Below are 25,107 nucleotides of genomic sequence, written 5' to 3'. Positions count from 1 at the left end.
GACAACGACATCTTAAAAAGTGGGGGCCCCAGAAAACCCATTAGCGCTTTCAGAGCCCAGTTTGCTCATCCAGCACGTGGTGGGTTGAGTGGGTGACACTGAGCCTCCTTCCAGCTCTGCCTGCAGCCTTGGATTCTAGGCCCTGAGCTCTTCCACCTGGAGCTGGTTCCTCATCAGCCAGCAGCTGGGAGAGTGCCGGGGCCTCATTAAAGTGCAGATTCTGACTCCAAGTCCACGAACTGCTGGTCATTGAATCCCCACATTATTTCTTCCCTTTGGCAGCAAATAGAAATGAGGACAGCAGAGTGAGAACTTATTCCCAGAAACCGGACATGTCACACCAGCCACCCCACCAACACTTAATCACGTTAACTAATGGGAGAAGAAGTGGGTGTATCCAGGCCTCAGACATTCCAGCTTCCCCCACGTAGGTGTGCACACACACACATGCAGATGCACACACCCCTGACCCTCTGAGGAGCCCCATGGCCCCGGCCCCCTGACCTCACTGTCCATCACAGCCTCTTTTTCCTCCCTGTGTCCTGCATGAACAGCCCAGCCCCTAACACCTTGTAGCCGCCTGGCTCCTCCATCCCTGATGCCCCTTTGGAAGCGAGGATGCAGGTCTACCAGCTATGCCACTGCCACCCACACACCCTCCCGGTCGGGATGGGGCCTCAGGGTCCAACCCAGCACTTCTGGGTTTGAGCCTCTAACAACTGTTGGAAATATTGTCTTTGTCTGGCTCAGAGCTCATGTACTGTCTTCATACTTCTGGCATATATTTTCTGTCTCTTAGGCCAGATGGTGAACTTGCTCAGAATGGGGACCCTGTGTGTGCCTATACACACACTCTATTGTCATTTCAGGGTGCCGTGCAGAGTGCTGGGTGCTGGGTAGAAGGATGCTGGGTGTTGGGTGGAGGGGTGTTGAGTGCTGATACAGGGTGCTGGGTGGAAGGGTGATGAGTACAGAGTGATGGGTGTGGGGTGCTGGTGGAAGGTTATACAGAGTTCTGAGTGCTGGGTACTGGATGGAAGGGTATAGAGTGTTGGATGCTGAGTGCAGGGTTCTGAGTAGAAGGGTGCTGAGTGCTGAGTGCAGAGTAGGTACACAGTATGTGATGACCTGTCATTAGTCTTGTGGGCCCACTTCATCCCCTGTAGAGCCCAAGATCCCCTGACCTGAGAGGTGGCTAGGACCTCCTTGACAGCTCAAATGGAACCTGATTTGAGAATCTTGTCCTTGTGAGTGTTGGGTAGGAGGAAGGTTTCCTTTAACATGATTCCTTTGAAAGTGCTGTCAAGATGATGTGGAGAATCGCCAGAAAAGCAGCAACAGAAGGCTGTCAGGAGGAAAAAGGAACTGAGAAATGTCTGGGTTTTGCATTATGCTTGAGGGGGAGGGAAGCTGTTTTGATTTTCAATGTTCTACATGCACTTGCCTCCACGGGCTTGGGTTGGATGAGGCCCATCTGCCCAAAGGCGAGTGGGGTGGTGTTCACGATGGCGAGGGGGATTGGGGGGGCTCGCCACCACAGGGTCAGGGTGGGGGGTGGTGCTCAGGTCTTGGAGGCCCGGGAGTGCCCCTGTGGGTTGGGAGAGGGCTGCAGCAGTTTGGGGGCTCAGGTCCTGGAGACCAAGGGACACCCCTTTGGGTGTGGAGAGGAGGCAGCCAGGGGGCCCCCACCTGCTCCCATCAGCTCAGGGCCGGTACCTCACTTGATACAGTCATCACCAGTTTCAAGTGACTCTTGCATCTCAGCTCCATTGAGGGGCCACCGAAAGCTGAGCCATATTTGATGCCTCTTCAGTCTGAAAATAATGTTTTTTCTTTTAATTTTTAAATGTTTCCTTTGAATTAGGAACCTTGTTTATGCTCACTCCAGAAAATGCAGAATGTATAAATGTATAAAAATACCATTTAAAGAAGTAACTAGAACCTACCCTTTTCCTAATCCAGAGAAAGCCTTGTTAATATTTGGCTGTTCTGCACACGTGTTTGTTTCCAAGCATGATCAGAATCATGTTAAATATGAAGTTTTGTGTCCTGGTCTTTTCACTTAATGCTCCATTTAGAATACTTGCACTTCACTAGAATGTTTTAAACATGGATCATTTAATTGCTGTGAAATAGGTTACCACAGATACTTCCTTCATGTAATGGTTCTCCTAGACACTCAGACTTCTTCCCATTTTTTTCTCTTTTAAATAATATTTTATCCCATTGTTTCAAGTTGTTTCCTCATTTCTACTCTGGACTTTTTCCTTTCCCTTCCACAAGTTTGCTCCCTGCCCCCTTGGTCTGGAATGGGAGCATCTTTGCTGAGGCAGTGACGGGATTCTCGGCCCAGTCACCCTGCAGTTAGGGTGGGTGCAGAGGAGGTGGCAGCCGCTTTGGATGGGTAAGCTTGGGGAGATGGAGCCTCTAGGCACCCTGGACCTGCCTGTAATTTGTACCGCCTCCGGGTTGGCCGGCGGGGACCAGCTAGGAAAACCCTCCTGTTCAGAAGGCCCAGAGCCCCCATGCATGTGCACAGGCCCACATGGCAGCGGAAGTCTGCTCCTTCTGCCGGGTGCACATCACAGCTGAAGGGACCACGTGTGTCCACTCACGTGTCAGGGACCACTGCATCGGGCACAGGGCTCTCCTGCTCAGCCTGGGCCTTCAGAGCATCGTCAGCTCAGGCCCACGACAGAGGCCACCAGAGGACAAGTCCAGGAGGGCCAGGCCAGCCCTGGAGCCCCTTCCTCTGGATGCGCTCAGTGGTCCTTAGGCAGTGTCCTCACAGAGTGGGAGTGGGTTTTGCCAATGAGTAAGTGTCCTGTTGGAGCTTCCTTGCATGACCAGTGCCTTTCCTGACCCTCCGCAGCATCAGGGGGACAGAACACTCCCTGTCCAGTTCTGGCAGGACACATAGGGTGCATTTTTGGAGCAGGATCTTGGTGACCCTGATGACAGGGCTGAGCTGAGTAGCCTTGACTCTTGCTGGCCCACCTGCTCTGAGTTCTGGCAGCCGGGTCGGGTCGCCCACACCTGGGCCCTGGCATGGCCAGGTGGCTGGGTGTGTCCTCTCCCTTCTTGCCCCAGTCTTCTCTGCCTGGAACCTGCCTCTCCCTTCTGATGCACCAGACAGGGGCCCTTTGTGGTCTGTGCTTGTCCCTTGCCCCTCCCCTCCAGAGATGAGGTCACTCCAGCGAGAAGTCTTTCTTCTGTCATCTCAGAGGTGACATTTGCATGTCAGGTGAAGTTCCTTGGAGGAGGTTTTGCTGGAGCCTTTGGAGAGCTTCTCTGAAGACATCAAGATAGGCGTCCTGCAGAAAGAGCTGCTGTTAGACCGTTCTTGCCTCCCTTCGCCTGATTGGAGCGTGTTTGATCATCTCCTGTGTGATCTGGGTCCCAAACCCCTGACACAGAACCCTTGTGGGTGTGCGGAAGAGGGGCCTGGTGAGAAAGGACTTGGAAAGAGGGGGACGGAGGAGCCCCTCAGGGTCTCACCCCCACCCCTGTGTCTAGGTCACCCACCCCATGATTGCCTACTGCCTGCCATATGCTGGGCCAGCCCTGAGTACAGGGCTGGGAGGGACTCGTTGGGAGCTCCTGATGCAAGTGGGAGCTCCTGGCCATGAACCTGTCACAGACACTTGTCCACAGACAGTGACACGGGGAGTCATGGCCAGAATCTGCAGGTGGCTCAGAGCTGACTCCCCACAAGAGTTAGTATTGATTTGATGATACTGCGCAAGCTGTAAATAATGGAAAAGACTGCTTCCTGCTGGCCTCCTGAGAGTCCTTCGCTGACACTGTTGACAGGAGGCCTACAAAAGGGGAAGGGAGGAGGTGAGAGCCTGCTCCCCAGGGTCAGAGCTCCCTGGGGATCAGAGCCCTGGATGGGCCTGGGCTTCGCTGAGGGATGCATAGCCTTGCAAGCATGTCCTCCACTGGGTGGGTGGCTGCACGGTGACTGGCGGAGCTGGGAAAACTGTCTGTCTGAGGGTCAGCAGAGGGGTGGGTGCTGCCCCGGCCCCACGGCTGAGGCTCACAGACAGGCTCTCCCAGGCAGGGCGAGGCCGTCTCTGAGGACAGGCTGTTGCGGAGTGGGGGGGGGCTCCCTAGGTCCTTTTCCTCCAGGGTTTCAAGTCCCACCCTGACAGTGGCCCCAGCACTTGCCCAGGCCTGGGACACAGGAGTCGGGTAGGTGGTCCTCACAGGAGAGGGGGCCTGGCCAGGGCACCCCAGTCCCACCCTGCCCCTCACCCTCAAGGGCTTACCCATCAGCTCTCCTCACAAGACACCATGGCCTTGGACCACAGCTGCCTCCCCCTTGTGTCTGTTGTACTGGGAGGCCAGAACCATCCTGCAGAAACAAGTCAGATCATCAGGTCTTCACCTCAGCCCCCTGGTCCCCATCACAGTCAAAGAAAAAGCAGGAGCCTGAAAATGGGCCCGTGGGGTCCTGCACCCACCCCTTACCATCCCCCTGCATCCTTAAGGCCCAAGCTGCCGCCCATCGCACGCGGCCCCTGGTAGATCGTCCCCAGAGGTTGCATCTCTGGGTGGCTATCCAAGGATTCACTCCTTTGGTCTTCTCTTGATTTTGTGTCTTGTCACTGCCTGTCTTTTCCCATTGAAGTCAGAGTTTGGGGGTGTGTGGAGGCCGAGACCATGTACTCGGAGTGATGCTGGCACCCAGGGGCCTCCACACCCTCGACTGGTTGACCGCCAGGCCACCCCAGTGGCTCTGCCCAGACCCAAGACCAAGAGTTACCTCACGGGAGGTCACAGGAAACTTGGGTTTAGGGCTCTTCTTTGGCCTGCACCCATTGCATCTGAGACTGATTCTGTCTAGAATATTCTAAGTAATCGGGGATAAAAATACAAAAGAATTCTCAAGAAAAGCTTTTCTTTGCTCACACTCTGCTCTCTTGTCAGCAGCAGGTGGAGGATGTGGCCCTGGTGCAGGCTCATTTACTTATTGATTAAAATGCTTACAAAGCCCAGCGTGTACAACTGGGCTGAACATTCAATTAAAAGCCTGAAATGAAACTTGAGAACCGCTGGGTGATGGGTGGGCCAGGTGAAGCACTGAGAGGAGGGCTCCTGCTGGCACTCTGCTCGTGTTCTGGGACATGGCCCTCTGGGAAGCAGGTGTGGGGGTGTAGCCTTGGCCCCCTTCCAGCGGTGTCACCAGCCCAACATGCAAGCCACTCAGAGAGCAGTAGGCTCTGCAGCTTCATCCTGTTGCCCCGTAACGGGAGCTCAAGAGAGGTTCAGAGGCCCAGGACCTGGGATGCGGGAGGCCTTGTTGCTTGCGGAGGCCGTGGGGAGAGCTGACTGGGCTCAGCCCATGTGCTTTCAGATGGGGCGGTTCACTGTCATCAAGAGCCTGTGAGCTCCAGGCCCTGCTTGCTGCGCAGTGAGGACGGACACAGGACAGAGCTGGATGTGAGGAGACGAGGCCTGGCCCCAGCCCATCTGCCCCCAGGGCCTCCGAGACCACATGCCCCGTGGGGTGGCTTTGGAACTGCAGGCTGGTAACCAGGACAGCCTGAAGCAGCAGAACCATATCTCCCCTACCTGGGGAGGAAGCAGGGAGAGCCCAGGCCACCCGGGCTGGGTGTCTGCACCATGGTCCTTCCATCGAGATGCACTTGTAGTCTGTCAGCAGGAGACTTTCAGCCTGGGTTTCTTGAGTCTGCACTCAGCATGGGGTCTTTCCTTCTCTTGTGATCTGAGGTGAGAAGCACCGGTGCCCGGCGTGCTGTCCCAGTAACTTTCCTGTTCAGTTTCCATTGCTGAGTGACATCTGTTGGGAAATCAAATATACAGAGGGGCTTTTTCACTGACAAAACTTTCCTGAAACCCAGTGTGACCGGCCCTCGAGGCCCTGACGGGTGTGCTCTCACTTTGGCTTCGGCTCTTCTTGGAGGGCACAGATGGTGGAGAGATGACTGGAGACCTGAGTAGGGACAGTTCTGGGAACTGCTTTCTGACTGGTGGACCCTAGTGGCGTCTGGGTTTTACTTTTCTGGCTCCACACTGGAAGCAGCTCTAATTTCTGGTGATGGCCAAGTCAGCCAAGGCCCAGCGTCTGGCACTGGTGAGCTTGTCCCATTCCTTATTACCAGTTTTGAATGTAGTGCTGTGAGTTCCCATCGTGGCTCAGTGGGTAACAAACCTGACTAGCATCCATGAGGACACAGGTTTGATCCCTGGACTCGCTCAGTGGGTTAAGGATCCAGCATTGCCATGAGCTGTGATGTAGGTCACAGATGCGGCTTGGATCCCGTATGGCTGTGGCTGTGGTGTAGGCTGGCAGCTGCAGCTTCGATTTGACCCCTAGCCTAGGAACTTCCATATGTCACGGGCGTGGCCTTAAAAAAAAAGACCAGAAAAAAAATGTAGCTTTGATGTTGTTTTCTCCTTCTCTGCCCTAGTTACAGGAGCTGCTAGTGTGTGTGGGAGAGTCACAGAGACTGTAGAGCCGTACTCTTCCATGGTCATGTGCCGGCCTGACCAGGGCATTGGGGTGGCCAGTCCCGCAGTTAGACCTCAGCCAGGGAAATACTGGGGTGCCTGTGTCTTGGTTCAGAAATACATCAGCCAACCAGAACTGGCCATTTAGTTATTCCAAAACTCAAAATTTTACAAAGGATCACAGAGCTTAGTAACTGAAATATATGCGGCCTCAAGGTTGAAGGGCATCGAAGGTTAGTTCTGACTCTTACTCCCTTTCCTGCAGACAGAGGACAACTTTCTAACAAGTTTTGTTCTTGGACTTGTATGATCTTGCTTTATGGTAAAATGACATGACATGCACTATTCATAGTTTTGTGCAGTCCTCACTTCTGTCTAGTTCCAGAACCTTCCATCACTCCAAAGGGAGCCCTGTACTCACTAAGCCATCACTGTCCATACCTCCCTTGCCCCCAGCACCACCCTTCCTTCCACTCCCTGTCTCCAGGGGTTCCGGCCGGCGTGGGGCTGCCTCTCCAGCTCAGCACATGCTAGATGGTCTTTCTCCAGGTGGTGGTATTGGCCCAAGATCTGGATGATGTGTTGGTCTGCTGGGCTGGACTTCTGGGCACATGTGGAGACAAGCAGGTGGCAGGCTCAGCGGGGCCAAGGGGTCTGAGGTGTCAGGGTGGCAAGGACATTTGGGAAGGTGCTTTGGTGACCAGAGGTCTGGACGTTGTATTGCAGAACATGAGAAGGACATTGGGGATTTGGAGGAGCAGAGAAGATGGTGGTTGGAAAGAACCCAGGGCCCTCCCTCCTGAGACAGTCGCAGAGGAGAAAGACTGTGGGAAGACCTTCGCCACTGTGGTTTGGGGCCCCAGGGGCAGAAAGTGGGGTTGAGCAGCTGCGGGAGCGTGGGTAGAGGCAGAGAGGACAGCAGCGACCTGGGCGTGTGGCCAGAGGACCAGGAGGTGGGGGTGCCCATGTGTTATGCAGTCTGTCTAAGAAAGCAGGGCTTTGAATATGTTTAGAAGAAAGTTTTCTTCCTGAAATGGTTACATTGACAAATCCTCAGTTGTCTTCTACAGGTTCCTGATTGTAATAGCCATGCTTGGGCATAGCCAGGAGAATAGGGATGGGGTTCCCCCAGGAAATTGGGCCACTTGAATGGCCTGACCTTCAACCTTTTCTCCCAGTCATAGGAATAGAGCTGTCAGTTTTTCATTATTACTCATCTTAATTTGCATGTGTCTGTCACTGTGTATCAATTTGTAAATCTCTTTAAATATCAACTTGCTCCTTAGTGAATCATTTGATGGGTTTTTAAAATTTTTATTTTTCACTTATGTATTTATTTGGCTGTACCTGTGGCATGTGGAAGTCCCCAGGCCAGGAATCGAACCTGCACCATAGCAGCGACCCAAGCCTCAAGAGGGACAACGCCAGATCCTTAACCTGCTGTGCACAAGAGAACTCCTGATGAATCTTTTTTTAAAGGGAGTAATCTTCAACAGCCAGTTTCTTCATTCTTCCAATACTTTGGTTTTATGACATGGGCTTTAACTCTACGGCATGATCTTTGTGAGAGGAGGAACGACCCTGCCAGACCCTGGGTGGGCAGGACACTCTCGGCACTGCTAAGCCCTTGGCCGTAGCCCCCAGTGCCCTGCCCGGGTCATGCTGTCCAGCGGGGCCATGCTGAACCTGGGGGAGCATGTGGGGCTTCCAGGTGGACGCCGTGGATGTGCTACTCAGGCAGAGCAGATCCCAGGCTTACGGGACTGAGTATCCTTGGGGAGCGGCTGTTACGGTTTAGTTCCTGGGCCTCCAGTGCCAAATGTGGGCCCACACTGTGTCCCAGCGCTGCCCATCTCTTGTGATGAGGCAGGGCCACCCACTGGGGCAGGTCCAGCAGGTTTAAAGGCCACTGAGTCCAGCCCAGCTTTGGGCTCTTCACTGAGTGACATGAAGCTTTGCTCCTCAAGTCTCACGATTCTTCTAGTGACTGAAGCAAAGCACAGTAACTCTCTGTCCCTGTGTCAGTGGGTAGTCTGAGGAGGGGACTGTGCCTGTTGAGCACACGTCCTTATACTAAAAAGCAGCTGTAAGTAGCATCATGAGAGTGGCCAGTGTTCAGGTAAGCGAAGGGCATCCCGCATCTGTGCAGACACACATGTTGGGGATGCGGGCCTCCCGCCAGGGGACGTCGCCTCCTGTGCCCATTCTTCCTCACTGCCTGGCTCGTCTGAGGCAGTGGGCCTCTGCCCTCGTGTTGGACAGTGGGAAACCTTGTGAGCTGTGTTTGAAGGTTTGGGGCCCTGAAATTAGACTTCATGCAAATGCACCAAAGATTCCTAATATTTAGGGATCTGGAGCTTTCAAAGGAGAGAGGGCAAGGTGGGCTAAGGGGAGTTCACAGCTGGCTCCCTGACTTTGAGAGCCCTGGGGGAGGTTGTCCTGGGCTTAGGTGAGGTTGTGCTGGGCCCACAGGAGGTTGTGCTTGGTCTGAGGCGGGGTTGTGCTGGGCCTGGGGGAGCTTGTGCTGGGCCTGGGGGAGCTTGTGCTGGGCCTGGGGGAGCTTGTGCTGGGCCTGGGGGAGCTTCCACTGGGCCCCTGGGAGGTTGTGACCCCTGTTGCCACATCCCTTATAGCTGCTGAATCTCCACAGACACGTCATCCCCCCTCTCCAGTCTCAAGTTTCCATCAGGGTTCACTCTTGATGTTGTGGTTCTGTGGGTTTGGACCCGTTTAAGGACCTGCACTGTTGTATCATATGGAGCACTCTCGCTGCCTGTTCATCCCTCACCCCCCAGCCCTGCACTGTCTCTCTAGTTCTGCCCTTCCCAGATGCCATGTGCTTGGAATCACACTGTCTCTAGCCTTTTCAGACTGGCTTCTTTCACTTAGGAACATGCATTAAAATTCCTCCTTTGTTTTAGGCCCCTGGTGTCACTGCCATGTGGATGCTCCTCAGTTCGTTTATCCTTCACCTCCTGAAGGTGCTTTCACGTTTGGTGATTATGAATAAAGCTGCTGTAAATGTTGTGTGCAGATTTCCGGGGTGCTTGCAATGTCACCCTCCATTTCTGTGGTGTTGGGGTCATGGGGTCATGAGATCACAGCTGCACACCCACTTGGACATGCTTTCTTGGCAGGAGGGGCTCCTGGTGGCAGTTCCCCTGAGCCCCTAGTTAGCGCCCTTGGCTGTGACTCCATTCCCAGCCCTGGGAGCTCAGTGTGGGGAGAAGGGCAGAGGGAGGGGAGACTCAGGACTGCTCCTGCTCGCTGGGTCCCAGGGCCTCTGCCCATGTGGCCCTGCTATGTGGCACAGGCCCAGTGGGACTCAGTTATGCCCCTGTTTCTTACACTGTGGCCTGCTCCGTGCCAATGCCTCTTCTGTGGTCCAGGACTGTCTGAGAGCTGACTGGTGTTTAAATGACTTCAGATCTAGTAGTGTTATTGAAGTTTCCTTTTTTTAAATTACAGTATAGTTGATTTACAGTGTTATGCCAATTTCTGCTGTACAGAAAGTGACCCAGTCATTAACTTAAGCGGATGCCTGCCTTTGGAGAGACATTTCACCAGATGTATCCCTGCGTGTCCTTCCCTTCGCCGGCCAGGGATGTGACCAGGGACGAGAGGATCCCCTCTGTCCGGGGCTTAGATTCTCAGGGGCTGGAGTCGGGCTGAGGACAGGTGGGTGTGGGCAGCTATGTGCCGTCTCCACTGGCTGAAGCTGCAGTGGAATCAGGCCTGTGAGGGGACCCTGCAAGTGAGACCAGACTCTCCTGGTTGCCCAGACAGGCATCTGGGCTCCAGATGCTAAATGCTTCTTTAAGCAGAAAATGCAGCTCGGTGATGCTGAGTGACAGCTTAAGTCCTTGCATAATTTCAGATCAGGCAGAACCTCGGCATTTGGCCAACGCCGAGCCAGTGAGGTGGCACAGCCGGTGCTGGGAGGGTCCTTTCTGCTCCTCAGTATGGCTGCCTCACACCTCCTGGCACTGAGCCCCTTCCTGCATCTGCCCTTGGCCATGAATGTGCCTGCAGGGTGGAGGAAGTCTGCCCAGGGTGGGTTGAGTAAGAGAGTCCTGCATGTGGCGGGGGGTGGCGATGGGGTGCAGGTCCGGACTGCTCCCAAATACTCACTGTCAGAGCGAGTTTGGCGAAGTGACTTTGAACTCTGTTTTTATTTATTTTTAATTTTTTAATTTTTTTGTCTTTTGTTGTCTTTTCTAGGGCCGTTCCCGCGGCATATGGAGGTTCCCAGACCAGGGGTCTAATCAGAGCTGTAGCCGCCGGCCTACACCGGAGCAGAGCCACAGCAACAGGGGATCCAAGCCGCATCTGCGACCTATACCACAGCTCATGGTAACGCCGGAACCTTAACCCACTGAGCAAGGCCAGGGATCGAACCCGCAACCTCATGGTTCCTAGTCGGATTCGTTTACCACTGAGCCACAATGGGAACTCCCTGAACTCTGTTTTTAGAGGCAGTTAAGGGCTGCCATCTGGTGGGTACAGGCTCCATCAGGCCAAACATGACCAGATTCTGCTGGGAACCCCATGTGTGCTGACACCTGGCTGGTGAGACTGGGGCCCCCAGGGTGTTGGGATGGGTCCATTTGCTCCCACTTTAGGACTCAGAAATCTCAAGGGGTGGCACTCACAGGGTTGGGGGCACTGATGGGTATGTCATCCCGAGGCCTAGCATGATCAGCTTGTTTTAGATCTTCAGGGAGCCTCTGCTTTGGACCCGGCCTGGGACCAGGTCCTGGGGGGTGGGGCGGTCTCTGTGCTGACCTGGATTTCAGTGACCGCCCCTCCTGTGCCTGTGGAGGGAGGGTAAAGCAGGACCTGGCTGCCCCCTCGTGGTCCCACAGGCGGTCAGGTCGTCTGGCACAGCTTCTCCCCACCACGAACCATCTGAATGACCGGTGTCTGCATTCTTCTGATCCAAGGACCAGCCCCTTACATCATCTGTGTCCTTCTGACCTGAGGACCAGCCTCTTACATCATCTGGCGTCTGGCCTGTGAGCTCTGCCCTCCTTTCAGCTCGAGGTCCCGGGGGTCAGCTGTTTTCTGCACCATCCCTGCTCTATGCGTGATGTCTGAGCTTGTCTGTGGATGAGGGTGACAGTTGTCCTGAGGTCATTGTGCTTGGCCTGCCTGTGTGGCCCTCTCTAGTGGACCAAGAGGAAAGTTTGTGCCTGTTCCTGGGCAGTGCTGGGCCTCTCCCATGGAGAGCAAGGGCCCCGGCTCTTTCTCCCCCTGAGTCAGCTCCTGGGGGCCAGGCGACCACTTTCCTGCGGAGAAGGCCAGTCTTCACACCTCCGCCAAGCCACAGCTTCTCCTTTCCCAACGCAAAGGGGGAGCTCCCTAGGATCCACGTTCATTATCTGCGAGCATTGAGGCCTGTCCCAGCCTGACCTGCACATCCAAGCCCTTTACCTTCCAGGACCTGTGTGGGTTCTGGTTTTGTCACGCAGTTCTCAGAACAGTCGTCCATGAACAATTCCCATGAAATGTCCACACGGAGGCAGGTGCCCCAGGTGGCTAAGCTGCCCTGCAGGCGTCTCTAGAGGAAAATCAGGGTTTCCAGGCTGGGGCTCTGCCGGGTTTGTGCAGAGAGCAGAGCAGTCCAGCGGGTGACCCGTGGCTGTGGCCATGGGGCCAGAGCCAGGTTCAGATCTATGCCCTGCTCCATCATCTCTGTGACCCTGAACAACTTCCTTAACTTTTCTGAACCACAACCCTGCAAGGTGAGGATAATGTGGCATCTTACAGCATTTTAACCAGGACCAGATGCATGTACAGCATCAGAGGTTGTTCACAGGAGCTCACAACGTGGCTGCGGGTAATGAGCAGTGACAACGACGGGAGCCACGGTTCCCTGATGGGCATTAATCACAGAAACACGGTCATGAAAGGAGGACAGGACCGTGTCTGTCAAGGACTCTGCTGCACTGTGCAACCTCTGAGGTCATGCAGGCAGCAGTGGAGCAGACATCCTTACATCCTCCGATTCACTTTTAATTAGACTGTCCTCATCAAAATGCTCTTCCTTCTCTCTCTTGCCATTTAAGCTAGTAATTTGGTGGAGCAAATGCGGCATGCAGATTGCCTCTTCCTCCAGGACATCCTTCACTGCCAAAGCTGCCATGGGTTCGAAGCATTTCAAGTGGAAATTGTTGAGTCAGGGCATACAGTTGTTGAATCTTGATTATCTGCTTAGAGTATTTTAAAAATTAGATTACGCTTTGTTTCCTTTTAACAAAGGAAGGAAAGTGTGTTGGTGGTGTTTTTATTAAAATAGAAATTTGACACTCTTCAGTGACTGGGTGGATTGATTACAGGAGTAACCAGTCAATAGAGGATTAAATTTTGCAAAGTTAGGAGTCTTGTCTGGGTGAACCCTCTTGTGGTAGCACAGACCTGGTAAACATGAATTCCTGTGAGGTGGTGTCATTGTGGTCCCTGCCTTGAAACTCAAGGAAAGGCAGGGTTCCGAGAGGCTGCATCCTGCTGCCAGAGGAAGTGCAGGACCATGGGGGAGGACGTTAAAGACCGGCCATGACCAAACTCCAGTGGGTTATGCCTCTTACCCAGCCAGGACCAGGACTTGAGGACTCTGTAAAGTGGAGATGGGACCGTTTCCTGCAGGTCTGGGCTCAGAAGACAATTGGTCCTGATAATTCAGAACCGAGGCAGTTACTACATTTCAAAGAGTGGATGGCTGTTTTAAAAATATCACCTTGATTGGGAGCTCCCCTTGTGGTGCTGCACAAATGAATCCAGGTAGCGTCCATGATGATGTGGGTTTGTTTCCTGGCCTCTCTCAGTGGGTTTAGGATCTGGTGTTGTTGTGAGCTGTGGTGTAGGTTGCAGAGGCGTCTTGGATCCCGAGTTGCTGTGGCTGTGGTGTAGGCTGGCAGCTGTAGCTCCAATTAGACTCCTAGCCTGGGAACCTCCACATGCTGTGGGTATGGCCCTAAAATATCAAAAAAAGAGAAAAAAATCACCTTGACAACTGAGGGAGGAGGGGTGGGAGTGGATGTAGGAAGGGGAGGAGAGAGATGGGGTGGGGGACCCCCCACAGGGTGGACAACAGACAGAATACCTGGCACGGCTTCTAAAGCACTTCCTGTTCAAGTCCTAAATCCAGATCCTCTGATAAACCCCCAGAGTCCATGCCATGCTTCCTGGGGGGATGGGGTGGGGGTTGGCAGGAGCCCAGGGGGCTGAGCTGAGCCTGTGCCCATTGCCTTCCAGCTGAGCCAGAGTCAGCCCAGAAAGTTGTCAGTCTCAAGGAAGTGTGGGTTTCTAAATAAGGCTGTGAGTGATTTCATAGTCAGGCCTGTGCTGACTCTCTCTCGGGAGCTGCTGCAGGAATAGCTCTGCTGAACGAATAGCCTCCAGGCAGATGTGAAAGGACCGTCAGTGCACAAGTAACCTTTTAAAAGGCTGAGCAGCAGCCCAGCACAAAGGGTGCCTGTGAAAGTGATTTCCAGCTCATTATGGGACCATGGTCAGTGCAGTCTGTGGTTTTCTGCAGACAAGCATTCAAAGGAGCACTGGCTCCTCCCTGGCAGCCAGGCTTCCGGGCCTCGTGAGTACCTGGGCTCACAGCTTCATTGCCACACATGGATGCTCCCTGCACTGGCTTGTCCAGTGGAGGCCAGGCAGAATGCAGTGTGGTGGGAAGGCGGGCAGCACACGAAGCTGGCTGTTGGGGCTGCAGAGCGGCTTCTCAGATGGCGTCCTATCTCATGCCCCTACCCCCCAGGTGGTATCACTGAAATGTGACAGTAGAGACTGCAGGGAACCTCCAGCTGTTTAGCTGTTTCCACATTGCCAGCTGCGCTGGGCTCCCTGTACACAGCCCAGAGAGGCCCAGGCTCCTGTGGGAGACACCCTGGAAGGAAGGGGAAGCCTGTCTTTCTGGTGGGGGGGTGAGCCAGGGGCCAGACAGCATCCATCTTGGTCAGGAGATTGTCAGTGTGCAGATGGGGCTGACAAGGGGGCAAATACCTATAAGGCAGGTGACCAGGGGAGGGCGCCATGACCAAGAGACTGTGCCGCTCCAGCTAGGGCCTGATGTGCTCCATGAACAGGACTTCAGAGGATGACATCCAGCTAGGGCCTGACGTGTTCCATGAATGGGACTTCGGAGGATGACAAGCCCCCTGGGCACACGCAGGGATGTGTCATCCCAGTGTTCAGTGAGATGGAAAATAATGACCTGAGCATGGCCCCGACCAGCAGTCTGAGCCCCCTTCCCAGGAGGGATATCTGGGTGACCCCACCCGCATGCACTGCTGCCCTGGACGCCTGCAGGTTTGCAGGTGGGCTGGCCAGCAGCCCCCTCAGCAGCACCACAGGAAGTCAGGGGTGTGGCCAAAAAGCCAGGGGTAGGGGTGGTGTGGAGACTTGGTCTGAACTGCAGACCTGGTGCACAGATGCACAGATGTTTTATCTTTTTAAGTGGTTTTGAATGTAGTCACAAAGTCGTGCAGCCAGTGCCATCATTTGCAGTTTGTTTTTATTACCCCAGAAAGAAACCCCACATCCCATAGCGGTCCCTCTTCATCCTCCCGTTCCCCTCCCTCACCCCGGGACCACTCATCTGCTTTCTGTCTCTTGGGATTTGCCCATTCTCAGCATTTCACACAAGTGGAACTGAACAATGTGTGTGTGACCTTTGGTGTGTGACTTCTTTCACTTGGCATAATATCTTTAGACTTCATCTTGCTGGTTACATGTGACAGCACCCCAGTGTTTTTAGGCTGAGTGTTAATGCATCGCACAGAGATGCTGACTGGTCAGCTGGTGGAAAAATTTGGACTGCTCTTTTTTTTTTTTTTTTGCTTTTTAGGACTGCACCTGAGGCATGTGGAGGTTCCCAGGCTAGGGGTCTAATCGGAGCTACAGCTGCCAGCCTACACACAACCACAGCAACTCCCTGAGCGAGGCCAGGGATCAAATCCACATCCTCATGTATAGTAGTTAGAATTGTTACCACTGAGCCACAATGGGAACTTCCCATGGTGGCATTTTAACTAAGGCAATTAACTTAAAAACAGCCATTCCCCTCCACCCCCCAGTGGCCAGGCCAGGCAGCCCCCTGTTGCTCCACAGACCCCAGCCTGCAGCCCTGCATGGGCCTGGGGTTCCCACGCTGCCCCTCCTCCTGACCCTTACTCCAGCAGGAGCTCTTGGGCCTTCTTTCAAATCATTCCTGGCGAAGAGCTCAGAGGGTAAAAAGCATGTATGGTGCTTGGATTAGAGATGCTTTGTTCTTAGCAGTATTTTTGTGGAGAAGCACTCGACCAAGAGCCTTGTTTGTGTGCACAGGTCATCCATCATCCCCCTCATGGTCTGTGGGCTTTGGATGCCCATGCAGAACCCTGGCAGTGCTCTTGGGCCTGTAGTGCAGGCTGTGGGCACTGCTGTCTCCCCCTGACCCCAACCATGGAGACAGATGCTTGTTTTACACCATTCCAACACTTGGGATTGTCAGACTTCTCAATTGTTGCCAGCCTGGTAAATTGAAATAGCATCTTATGTGCCTTAATTTGCAAATCTCTGATGCACAGTGACCAGTGCTGCTGAGATCCTTTCATGTACTTATGGACCATTTATTTGTGTTTGTCTTTTTGCAATGCCTGTTGGAATGACCTTTTTCCTGAAGATGGGGAGATGGTATTTATCTGGTGTGTAGTGCCACTGCTGTGAGCAGTTTGGGATCAGTGAACTGTTTCCATCCTCCCCTAATAAAGCCCTTGTTACTGCAGTGATGCTGGCCTCCCAGGTGAGGCACCTGGAAGGCAGGAGGAACATCTCACCTGACCCTCAGCAGGTGAGAGCAGGGCTGGTTCCTGTATTCTAGCACTGACTCATTCATGTATGCTGGGGGCTAATACTTGCTTCTGAAATGGGTTGTAAATATCTTATCCCAGCTTGTGCATTGCCTTTTTTCTTTCTTTCTAGTGTCCTGTGATGAATAGAAGTTTTCTTAGTTTTAGTGTTTTTGAATTGAAGACATTTTATTTTATGGTCAGTGTTTTGTGTTTTATTGTAAACATCTTTGCCTAATTTAGATCCTTAGACTAGCTTATAAAAATTTCATAGTTTTGCTTTTCACATTTAAGACTGTAATTTGGCTGGAAATAATTTCACATGTGGTATGAGGTAGAGAGCCATTTTTAAAATCCGATTTTGCTAACATCTTTCGTTAAATACCTGGCGTTGCCCTGCTGTCCGAGTGCCTGTGCTTGTGACCCAGTCTCTCCCTCATGGTGTGGTTTCTGGACTGGCTATTCCTTTTTTTTTTTTTCCTTTTTAGGGCCGCACCTGTGGCATATGGAGGTTCCCAGGCTAGGGGTCAAATCACAGCTACAGCTGCCGGCCTATGCCACAGCCACAGCAAAGCTGGATCTGAGCCGTGTCTGTGACCTACACCACAGCTCACGGCAATGCTGGATCCTTAACCCACTGAACAAGGCCAGGGATCGAACCTGCAACCTCATGGTTAATAGATTCATTTCTGCTGTACCACAAATGGAACTCCTGTCTATTCCTGATTTCATTATGTTTTAATCATTACTATAACTTCTTTAAAGCCTTAAAGTCTAGTAGGACAAGAAACTTTGCTGTTCTATATGAATTGTGAATCAATTTGTCAAAATCCTGCTGAGATTTCCACTCAAAATGCATTGGAACCATGCATCAATTTGGAGAAAATTACAGCTTTTCTGAATCTTACTACTCCAAAACATGGAATTTCTTTCAGTTTATTTAGGTGCCCTCTAATGTCTTTCGATAAACTTTCATAATATTCTCCATAAAGAAAATGTGCATTTTTTGTTACATTTATTCCCTAGTGTCATTTATAATAGCAACAAAAGTATAAAGTATTTTTAAAAATTATGTGCTCTACTTGTTGACTGTGTATAGAAAAACGGTTGACTTTATATATTGGTTGATTGTGTCCAGTAACTTTTCCAGATTCTGTTAACATTTCTGGCTGGTATTTTTGGGTTTTTATAATCCCATTGTCACATCTTTCAAAATTAACAGTAATTCCCCCCAATATCAGCTGTTTGCAACTTTCCCGATCATCTCTAAAGTGTCCTTTCATGCTTGTTTGTCTGAAATAGGTCCAGGCATGATGGGGATTTTGATTCATTTCTTGTCACTTCTGATATTTCCCACTGCCTCTTCCTGCCGTTGACTGTGGCAGAGGCCTGCTCATCTGCCCTGGATGTTCCCACACTCTTGACTGTGCTAGTTGTCTCCTTTGTGGCTGTTTGCCACTGCCTGTCATCCCTCGTATTTCTCATAAACTGATTAGATTTGCTTGTTTACCTACATGTTTGTTTCTTCCAAGACTGCTTTGAGGTGGTGCCGGGAGCCTCCTTGCTGGTGGTACATTTCACTTGTTTCTGGAAGAGGCTTGTGCAGGATGCCTGGGTCAAGGCAGAAATGGAAGTCCAGAAATGGTTCTGGTGATGTGACTGCTCCATTTTAGGCTCCCAAGGTTGCCCATCTTCCTGAGACCTGGTGGCATGGCTCTCCTCTCCCCAGATCTCTCATATTCCCTTTTGGGGACAGGGATGTGACAAGGCCTCACCTGATCACGAAATGTCATCCGAGCTGGAATGTCAGATGTGAACTCCTTGCTGCCACCCGGCAGGGCATCCCCTCAATGCTGATGTGGCCACACAGAGTCTGGGCCTCTTCCTTCCCGCACCCAGGCTGTCCTCACTGGTATTCCTGGGGGATGGGTCCTGCGCTCCCCGAGGCAGGCTTCACATAGCAGGGCCTCACCCTCTGGCTGCACTTCCTTCAGGAGCGTCTCCAACCCCGCTCAGTGCTCTCTGGCACCCCTAATCTAGGCCGAGCCCCTGGCAGACCCTGCCAGACCTAGTGGATCCCTGTGGAGATGGCTGAGGGAAGGCTGGCTCTTGGGGAAAACACATTTGCACTGAGGACAGGTCCCCGTGAGGCGTAAACAGTTGGGCTGATCAGCAGGTGGGTTCATTACCAAGACTTTCTTGGTGGAAGAACATCACTGGGATCTTTGCCTTGAGAGAGAGAAAAAACAAAAACAAAAACAAAAAAAAACAACAAAACATGCTCCGGAGGTCAGGGCTAAATACTCCAGCTTCCTCATGCTCCTTCCGAGATGGTGGCTGGTCCCGAGGAGTCTGGGGGGCAGCTTCCATCAGCTTTGGCTTCAAGAAAGCTTCAGCAGAGAGGTTCCCGCGCCTCCAGGCTTCATGTGGGCTCTGCTCAGCTCTCCATTCAGAGCTGGGAAGCAGGGAAGCAGAGGAAGATGTAACAAACTGCAGGAACCCAGCCCTCGTGTTCTCTCACCTTTAGGCAGTTTTGTGTGTCCAGAGCTCAGTAAACAAAGAAGGTTGCTAGGGGGAAGGAAAGACAGTTGACTGGAGCAGGGAGATGTCAAGCAAAATTTACTGACTCGCAGAGCAGCCGGGAGCCCTGAGCAAGAGGAATTCAGAGTCCCCCTCTGTTGGGAGAGAATCAGGTTTTACAGGCTGGGGGTCATGTGCTGAGTTCTCTAGGTCCAGGATGGTGGTTGAGATCATGGTATAAAATTTAACTTTCTCCTTGGGCCCTGACTTCCACTTCATGGGCTTGTTTGTTTCAACTGTGGAGGTCCGATAATGTGGAGGCTGCAGGTCTGGGTCTGGGCAGGTCAGTGAGTCATGCTGACTTAGTCTCTCCTAGGCCTTCCTCTGAGTTTGCACCTAAGACAGGTGATGTGGAGGCGGGTGCCTCCAGGAGTCCCTCTGGGGAATGTGTAGCTTTGGGTCCCATGGTCACTGAACTCGGCACTGAGAAGGGGACTCTGTAAGTTTCCCAGCCCTTGAGAAGTGTTGGCTTTTGTCCAGATGAAGCCATAGTTAAAAGATTTTCACAGCAGGGATGTGATAAGCTGCAGGTGACCTGTGCTGACTGTGTCTCCTTCCCAGGGGCTGGTGGAGCTTCCCTGATGGAAGATGCCAGAAAGCATCCTGCTGGCCTCTGTCACACTGGAATGTGTGTGGTCAGGCTGCCTGGCCTGGGGCAGGACAGATGCTGCCCTTCCTCAATTTTGATTTAATTTCAAATGTTGTTGCAAAACTAAAGGAAAACATCTCCTTGTCCTGTCTGTCTCTGTCCCTTTCCATACTTCTTTCTTTCTTTTTTCTCACCTGGGCATATCTCAGAAGAATCTGACTTTTATCTTGCAGATTTGTTAAAGTCATGGAAGTTCCATGCATTATCATATAAATAAACATTTGCATCTTCCTCATAGACTTTGTGAGAAGGGCACGGTCCCCTTACACTGCTCCTTACATGGGTACCTACCCAGAGAGTAGCCAGTAAGTGGATGGGTGATGGATGGAATGGGGAGGATACTTCAGATATGCACAATGATGCTGGAAAGATGGTACCGAAATCCAAGTTCTTATTCACGGAGGTCAAAGAATGAACTCCACGAACAGGCAGCAAGCAAGCAAAGTCTTTATTAAAGGAAAGCAGATAGCTCTCAGGACAGCTGGGGTGGTGGTGGTGGGGGAAAGATCCCCCTTTCTCTGTTATCCTACAGGGATTTTTATTTCTTAAAGTTGGGGGCGGCTACCACCGTGGAGTCCAGAGAGATGTGGTGTTTTCTCCCATTGGCCTTGTTCAATTACCTACATCAGTGCTTGTCCAGTAGGGCTTTTGGGGTTGTAAATGTCCTGAAAGTTCTATGGGTTTTTTTTTTTTTTTTTTTTTTGGTCCTTTCCTTTTACCATTCCTGTCATTCCTCTTTTATCACTTGAGGTGTGGGCTAGAGATTTGCATTTCCTATAGTAAAAAAGTCCGTGGGGAATGTGCATTTCTTATGATAAAGCAAGGCCTGTGGAAACGTTACTCCTAAATGTTAATCAATGGCCATATCAAAGAACGCATGGAAGCCCAGGCTCCTACACTGATGACCTGAGTTAATATTCTGCCTCACAATAGACCCATCACCCCAGCCTCCTCAAGAGGTGTGTGTGTGTGTGTGTGTGTGCGCACGCACGTGCACATGTGTGTGTGTGGCGGGGGGTAGATCCTATCCACGCACAGGCTCTGAGTCACTTCTCAGTGGTCACTAGCCCCTCAGGCCATTTCCTATGGGAGCCCCGAGAAACGTGCCAAGTACAGGTGGGGCCCAGGTGGGCTTGCGGTCCAAGTCCACCTGAAGGGCCAGGCATTTGGAATCTGCATAGTGCCTGTGGTTGCCTTTGGCCAGAATCTTAAAAGGACTCCTCAGCTTTTCTCTTGAGCACAGGAAGTTGCTCTTTCCAAAAGGACCAGCGAAAGATACAGTGAAAGGCCACACTGCACCTGGAGCTCCAGTGCCAAGCATGGGGAGCTGTGACACTGAGGCCCCCAGAGACAGTGCACCAACCTTAAAGCAAGAGCCAGGAATTGAGCCAGACCTGTCATGGGTTAATAGCACTCAGCCTTTCCTGCCTCCTCCCCCACCCACTTTTCTCTCTGCCCTTTTGCTTCACAAAGAAACTGATTTGAGCCTGAGGAGAGGAATTCTTAAGGGCACACCTTCTCACTGCCACCTGTCCTTTCACCTGGAGTGTGTTCCCAGGAGCTGCGGGCTTCGGGCTTTGGGTTCCTGACTTAATTTAAACTGCGAAGCCCCCAGCCTCTGACTTTCTGACCCCCCTCCCAGCTACCTGTCTTCATTGTGCTCAGGTCCTGGTGTCTGTTTGGCAGTCTCTCTCCCCTTCTGAAATGTGTGTTCCCTCAGGACAGAGATGGTTTCTATCTGTTTTGTTTCTAATGTATTAGCAGTTCCTAGAACTGTGTCTGGCCCCTGTTAAGTGGCCAGCATACACTCAGCAGATGAATGAATACTAATAACAGCCCTTGAAATGCCGTTGACCCCTGCTGGCGCCCATGACTGTGGGACCCAGGGCAGAGCCTTCCCAGCCTCCACTCAGCCCCTCCTGGACGGAGGGGACCAGGGTGCACCTTTCTGAGCTCTCCCTGTGGCCCTGAGCTGGCTCAACTGCCCATGGAGGGATCTGCTCTGGTCTGCAGGGCAGGAGCTGGGGTGTTGGCCTCTCTGATGAGCCATTCTTGGACTCCAGGGGTCAGTAGGCAGTGGCTCAGTGCCTGTGTGGTCGGCAGGGAACATCACACTCTTGAATTGACCTGTGTTCATTGTGTCCTTACAACTGTATTGAAGCATTTCTTGCTGCACATAATAAATGATCATAAACTGATGGGTTCCTTTGCACTATTCTGCTGGGGCATGAACAGTGAAGCCAGGCCTTAGCCTGGTGGCCAGTGGAAGCAAGTGTAGCCTCTCCCACCTGCCCCATCAGCGTGGGGTTGGGCTGCACGGAGCCTAGTCCTGGGGAAGGCTCCTGGGTCTGGATCCCAGCAGGTGTGTTGCAGGAATGGGCACTAGCCCTGGGCAGACACCTCAGGGTCTGCCGCCTTCCACACTAAGTTGGCTCACAAAGTCCCATGAGAGCGTGAAGGCGAGAAGGAGCTTCTTGTGTGTAGGTCAGCAGGTCGTGGGTTGGCTCTCCAGCACCAGGAAATTCCTCCTTTCTGCTTTGTAACTGACTCGGCCATGTAATAACAAAAGATAAACTGTCCTGATCAGCTTGAGGTCTTTGTTTTCACACAGCTGGTTGTGTGTTGTGTGATGTACACAGGTTTAGAGCACGTGAGGTCTTTGTTTTCACACAGCTGGTTGTGTGTTGTGTGATGTACACAGGTTTAGAGCACGTGTCCCACCTGCTTTCTGACACTAGTAGGGTCATACGTTGGACTTACTGCCTTCCAAGCACTCGTAGGAGTGACAGAGGCTGTCCCCAGTTTAGGCTCACAGGGTCCCATGGGAGACAGGTGTAAAATGACACCCATTTTGCCCACGAGGAGCCAGAGGCACAGAGTGTCTGGGCTATGGTAGAGCCAGATCCTTTAATGTGCCCATGCTCAGCCCAGAGGACCTGGGATCTGCCCCAGTGCAGGTCTCCCTTCTGACCCTCAGAGCTGGATTCTTAAGGAAAGTTTTTGTTTTTTTTTTAACCTGGATATTTCTAAATTCTTTATTTTTCCTTTAGTGTCCTGTAATCCTTTTTTTTTTTTTTTTTTTTTTTTTTTTTTTTTTAGTAGCATTGAAACAGTGATGTTAAAAGTATTTAAAGATGATGGGGTGGTTGGTTTGGACCAAAGTAGGGGCCTCAAGGGAACCAACCATCTGCATCTGTTTCCCTTCCTAGGAAAGGACAGATGCTGATGGAAGCCTTTTCTTCCCTTCCTGACACCCAAGCCTTCCAAGGTGGTTGGAGGTCCTGGTACAAGGGCCTTCTGCCCATAAAGCAGGTTCTGGTTGAACTATGGCAGAGGTATGCCTGGCTGGGCATCTCTGGATCCAGGCCTGAACAGTTCTGGGGTGGAGGGGTAGAGGCTCTAGGCAGCAAGCCCCTTGTCCCCTGTGGGGAGCACAACATCAAACCAGGGGCTTGAGGGAGGCCATCATGTGCTTATCTGGTAGCTACTGTCCAGAATATGACCAGGAGTTTCTCAGGGTCAGCCTGCAGTTTGGGAATGTCTTCCCACAAAGTGGAAAAATGAGCACTAAACTGGATAAATACAAACCCAGCTCTGGACCCTCCTGGCCTAATGGGCAGTGGCTTACCTTTCCTTCTCCTTCCACACCAAGCACATAATTATCAGAGCTGCACTGGGGCCACCATCCCTCTGCTTTGGGTAGCTTTGGGTGGCTCCTCTTACAAGCCCAGCGACATTCAAGAGCTTCCTTGCCTATGAATTTTTCTCACGTATAAAGTGGCAGTAATGATTCCTACTTCATGGGGTTTGTGTGAGCAGTAATTGGGTTACCTGGAGTGTGTGGCTCAGAGGAGCAGCTTGGTAAAGAGTCACGTGGTTCCTGGGAGCCTGTAAGTGGCAGGTGTGTGTTCAGGCTCGGAAGGCAGCCCGCCTGCTGTTCACACCACCTCTGGGACTTGGGCACATTACTGAACTTCTCTGTGCTTCTGTGACGTGTCTGCACAGTGATACGAATATATAAGGCCAGCTCATAGGGTTGCTATGAGGAGCTGGTGGGGCACATGAGAACTTTGGAAGCAGCATGTGGTGTGTCCCAGGTGTCCGGAGAAAGGAGTGACAGCAGCTGTGGGTCGGGATGAAAAACACTCCTGGGAATCTGGACCAGTGCACAGGGAGACACAGGAGGGGAGACTGTTCTGCTTCTGCCCAATTCGATACATAGCTGGCGTCTTACTACACCCCTCTGACCTTTATTTGCAGTGGAGAGCTGGACCGACCACATCCAGGCTCCTGGAACATTTGTTTGCCTCAGCAGAGAGTCCGTGAGAATCTTTTTTGTAGAGGCTTTTCCATTAAGGGACAAAAAGCTCATTACGTTTCATTAATTTCATTCTCTTGACATTCCTGGGAAATGGGAAAGGGTAGATGTGATCATCTCCGGTGTGTGGGAGGACTGAGAGCTGTGAGCAAAGGCCAGCGTGAGCCAGGGCTGACTGGAGAGCCACCGCTCTGACACAGGGCTGGCAGGGCTGCTCCTGAGGGCAACAGGACCGTCCTGCGGCCCCTGGAATGAGTGGAGCATGTGCAGATGTCTGACCTTGGCCACTGTTCACCTTGACCTTCTATTCAGGGACCCGCAGGGGTTTGTGGCGCACATGGTCCTGGTTGCAGCTTCTTAACTCTACTGTTGTAAAAGGTGTAGCTGCAACCCCACAAGGATCCACTGACCCAGGCAGCAGGCAGGACAGAGTGCTCAGCACCTAGCCTGACATTAGACACTCGCTCCCCTTGTCCTCACTGATGCATTTGGCAGGCCATGGGCTGCTGGCCTGGGAATCACTTTGGGTGGGCGTTTGCAGCTGTGCCTGTGTGCACATAGGCAAGTGTCCACACCCTCCTGCACGGGCCAGCAGGAGGCCTGGGGCCTGGGTTAGGGCTCTGTCTCTGGACAACACCCACAGTACTGCTACCAACCTGCATGTCCAGCGTTAACCTCTTCCATGCAGTTCTGACCACCCCATGTTGCATACTGGAAGGAACTGTGATCTGCCCGGGGAACAGGACCTTACAGAGCACTCTTCCCCCTCCGGGTGGGTGGGGAAGTGAAGCCCAGGCAGTAGCCCACTGGTCACATGGAGAAGGGCTCCTGGGGACACAAGGCTTGCTGTCTGCCCTGGGGCTCCACCTCAGGCATCATCCCTGAATTGGGGGTCTAATGTGCAGTTTGGAATAGGCCTCCGGGGGAGGGCGAGCAGGTCACCCTGCTCTGTCCACTTCACCTTCTGGCTGTGGGCCGCCCTCTGCAGCTCCTAGGACTACGTGTCCCCTCCACCGTCTGGGTGGCACCGCTCCCCCTGCCCCCAGGACCAGGTGCCAAGTGCTCCAGCAGGTGTGGAGGTGGGCCTAGGGATTGAACGTCCTCTGTATGCAGTGTCCAGGCTCCCAGGGCCCTCATGGGGAGGAGCAGAGCCCGCAAGGCTGAACATGACCCTGAGCTACCCCGCCTCCCATTGGAGTCTGGAGCTCAAAGCAGGCCTGGCAGGCTTCTCCAGAGGCAAGTCC

The 25,107-nt window shown here is 52.6% G+C and overlaps 1 protein-coding gene across 3 annotated transcripts in view; it reads left to right on the top strand.

The window, feature by feature from the left end:
• SH3RF3 (SH3 domain containing ring finger 3) overlaps positions 1–25,107 on the top strand; it is a 211,122-nt gene that overhangs the window by 69,327 nt on the left and 116,688 nt on the right. The gene's annotated exons all lie outside the window — the stretch shown is intronic.

This window comes from Sus scrofa, chromosome 3 (genome assembly GCF_000003025.6).
Source record: "Sus scrofa isolate TJ Tabasco breed Duroc chromosome 3, Sscrofa11.1, whole genome shotgun sequence".
Classification (NCBI taxonomy): Eukaryota; Metazoa; Chordata; class Mammalia; order Artiodactyla; family Suidae; genus Sus; species Sus scrofa.
Note: the sequence above shows the minus strand (reverse complement) of the source record. Positions and strands in the feature narration are given on the sequence as shown.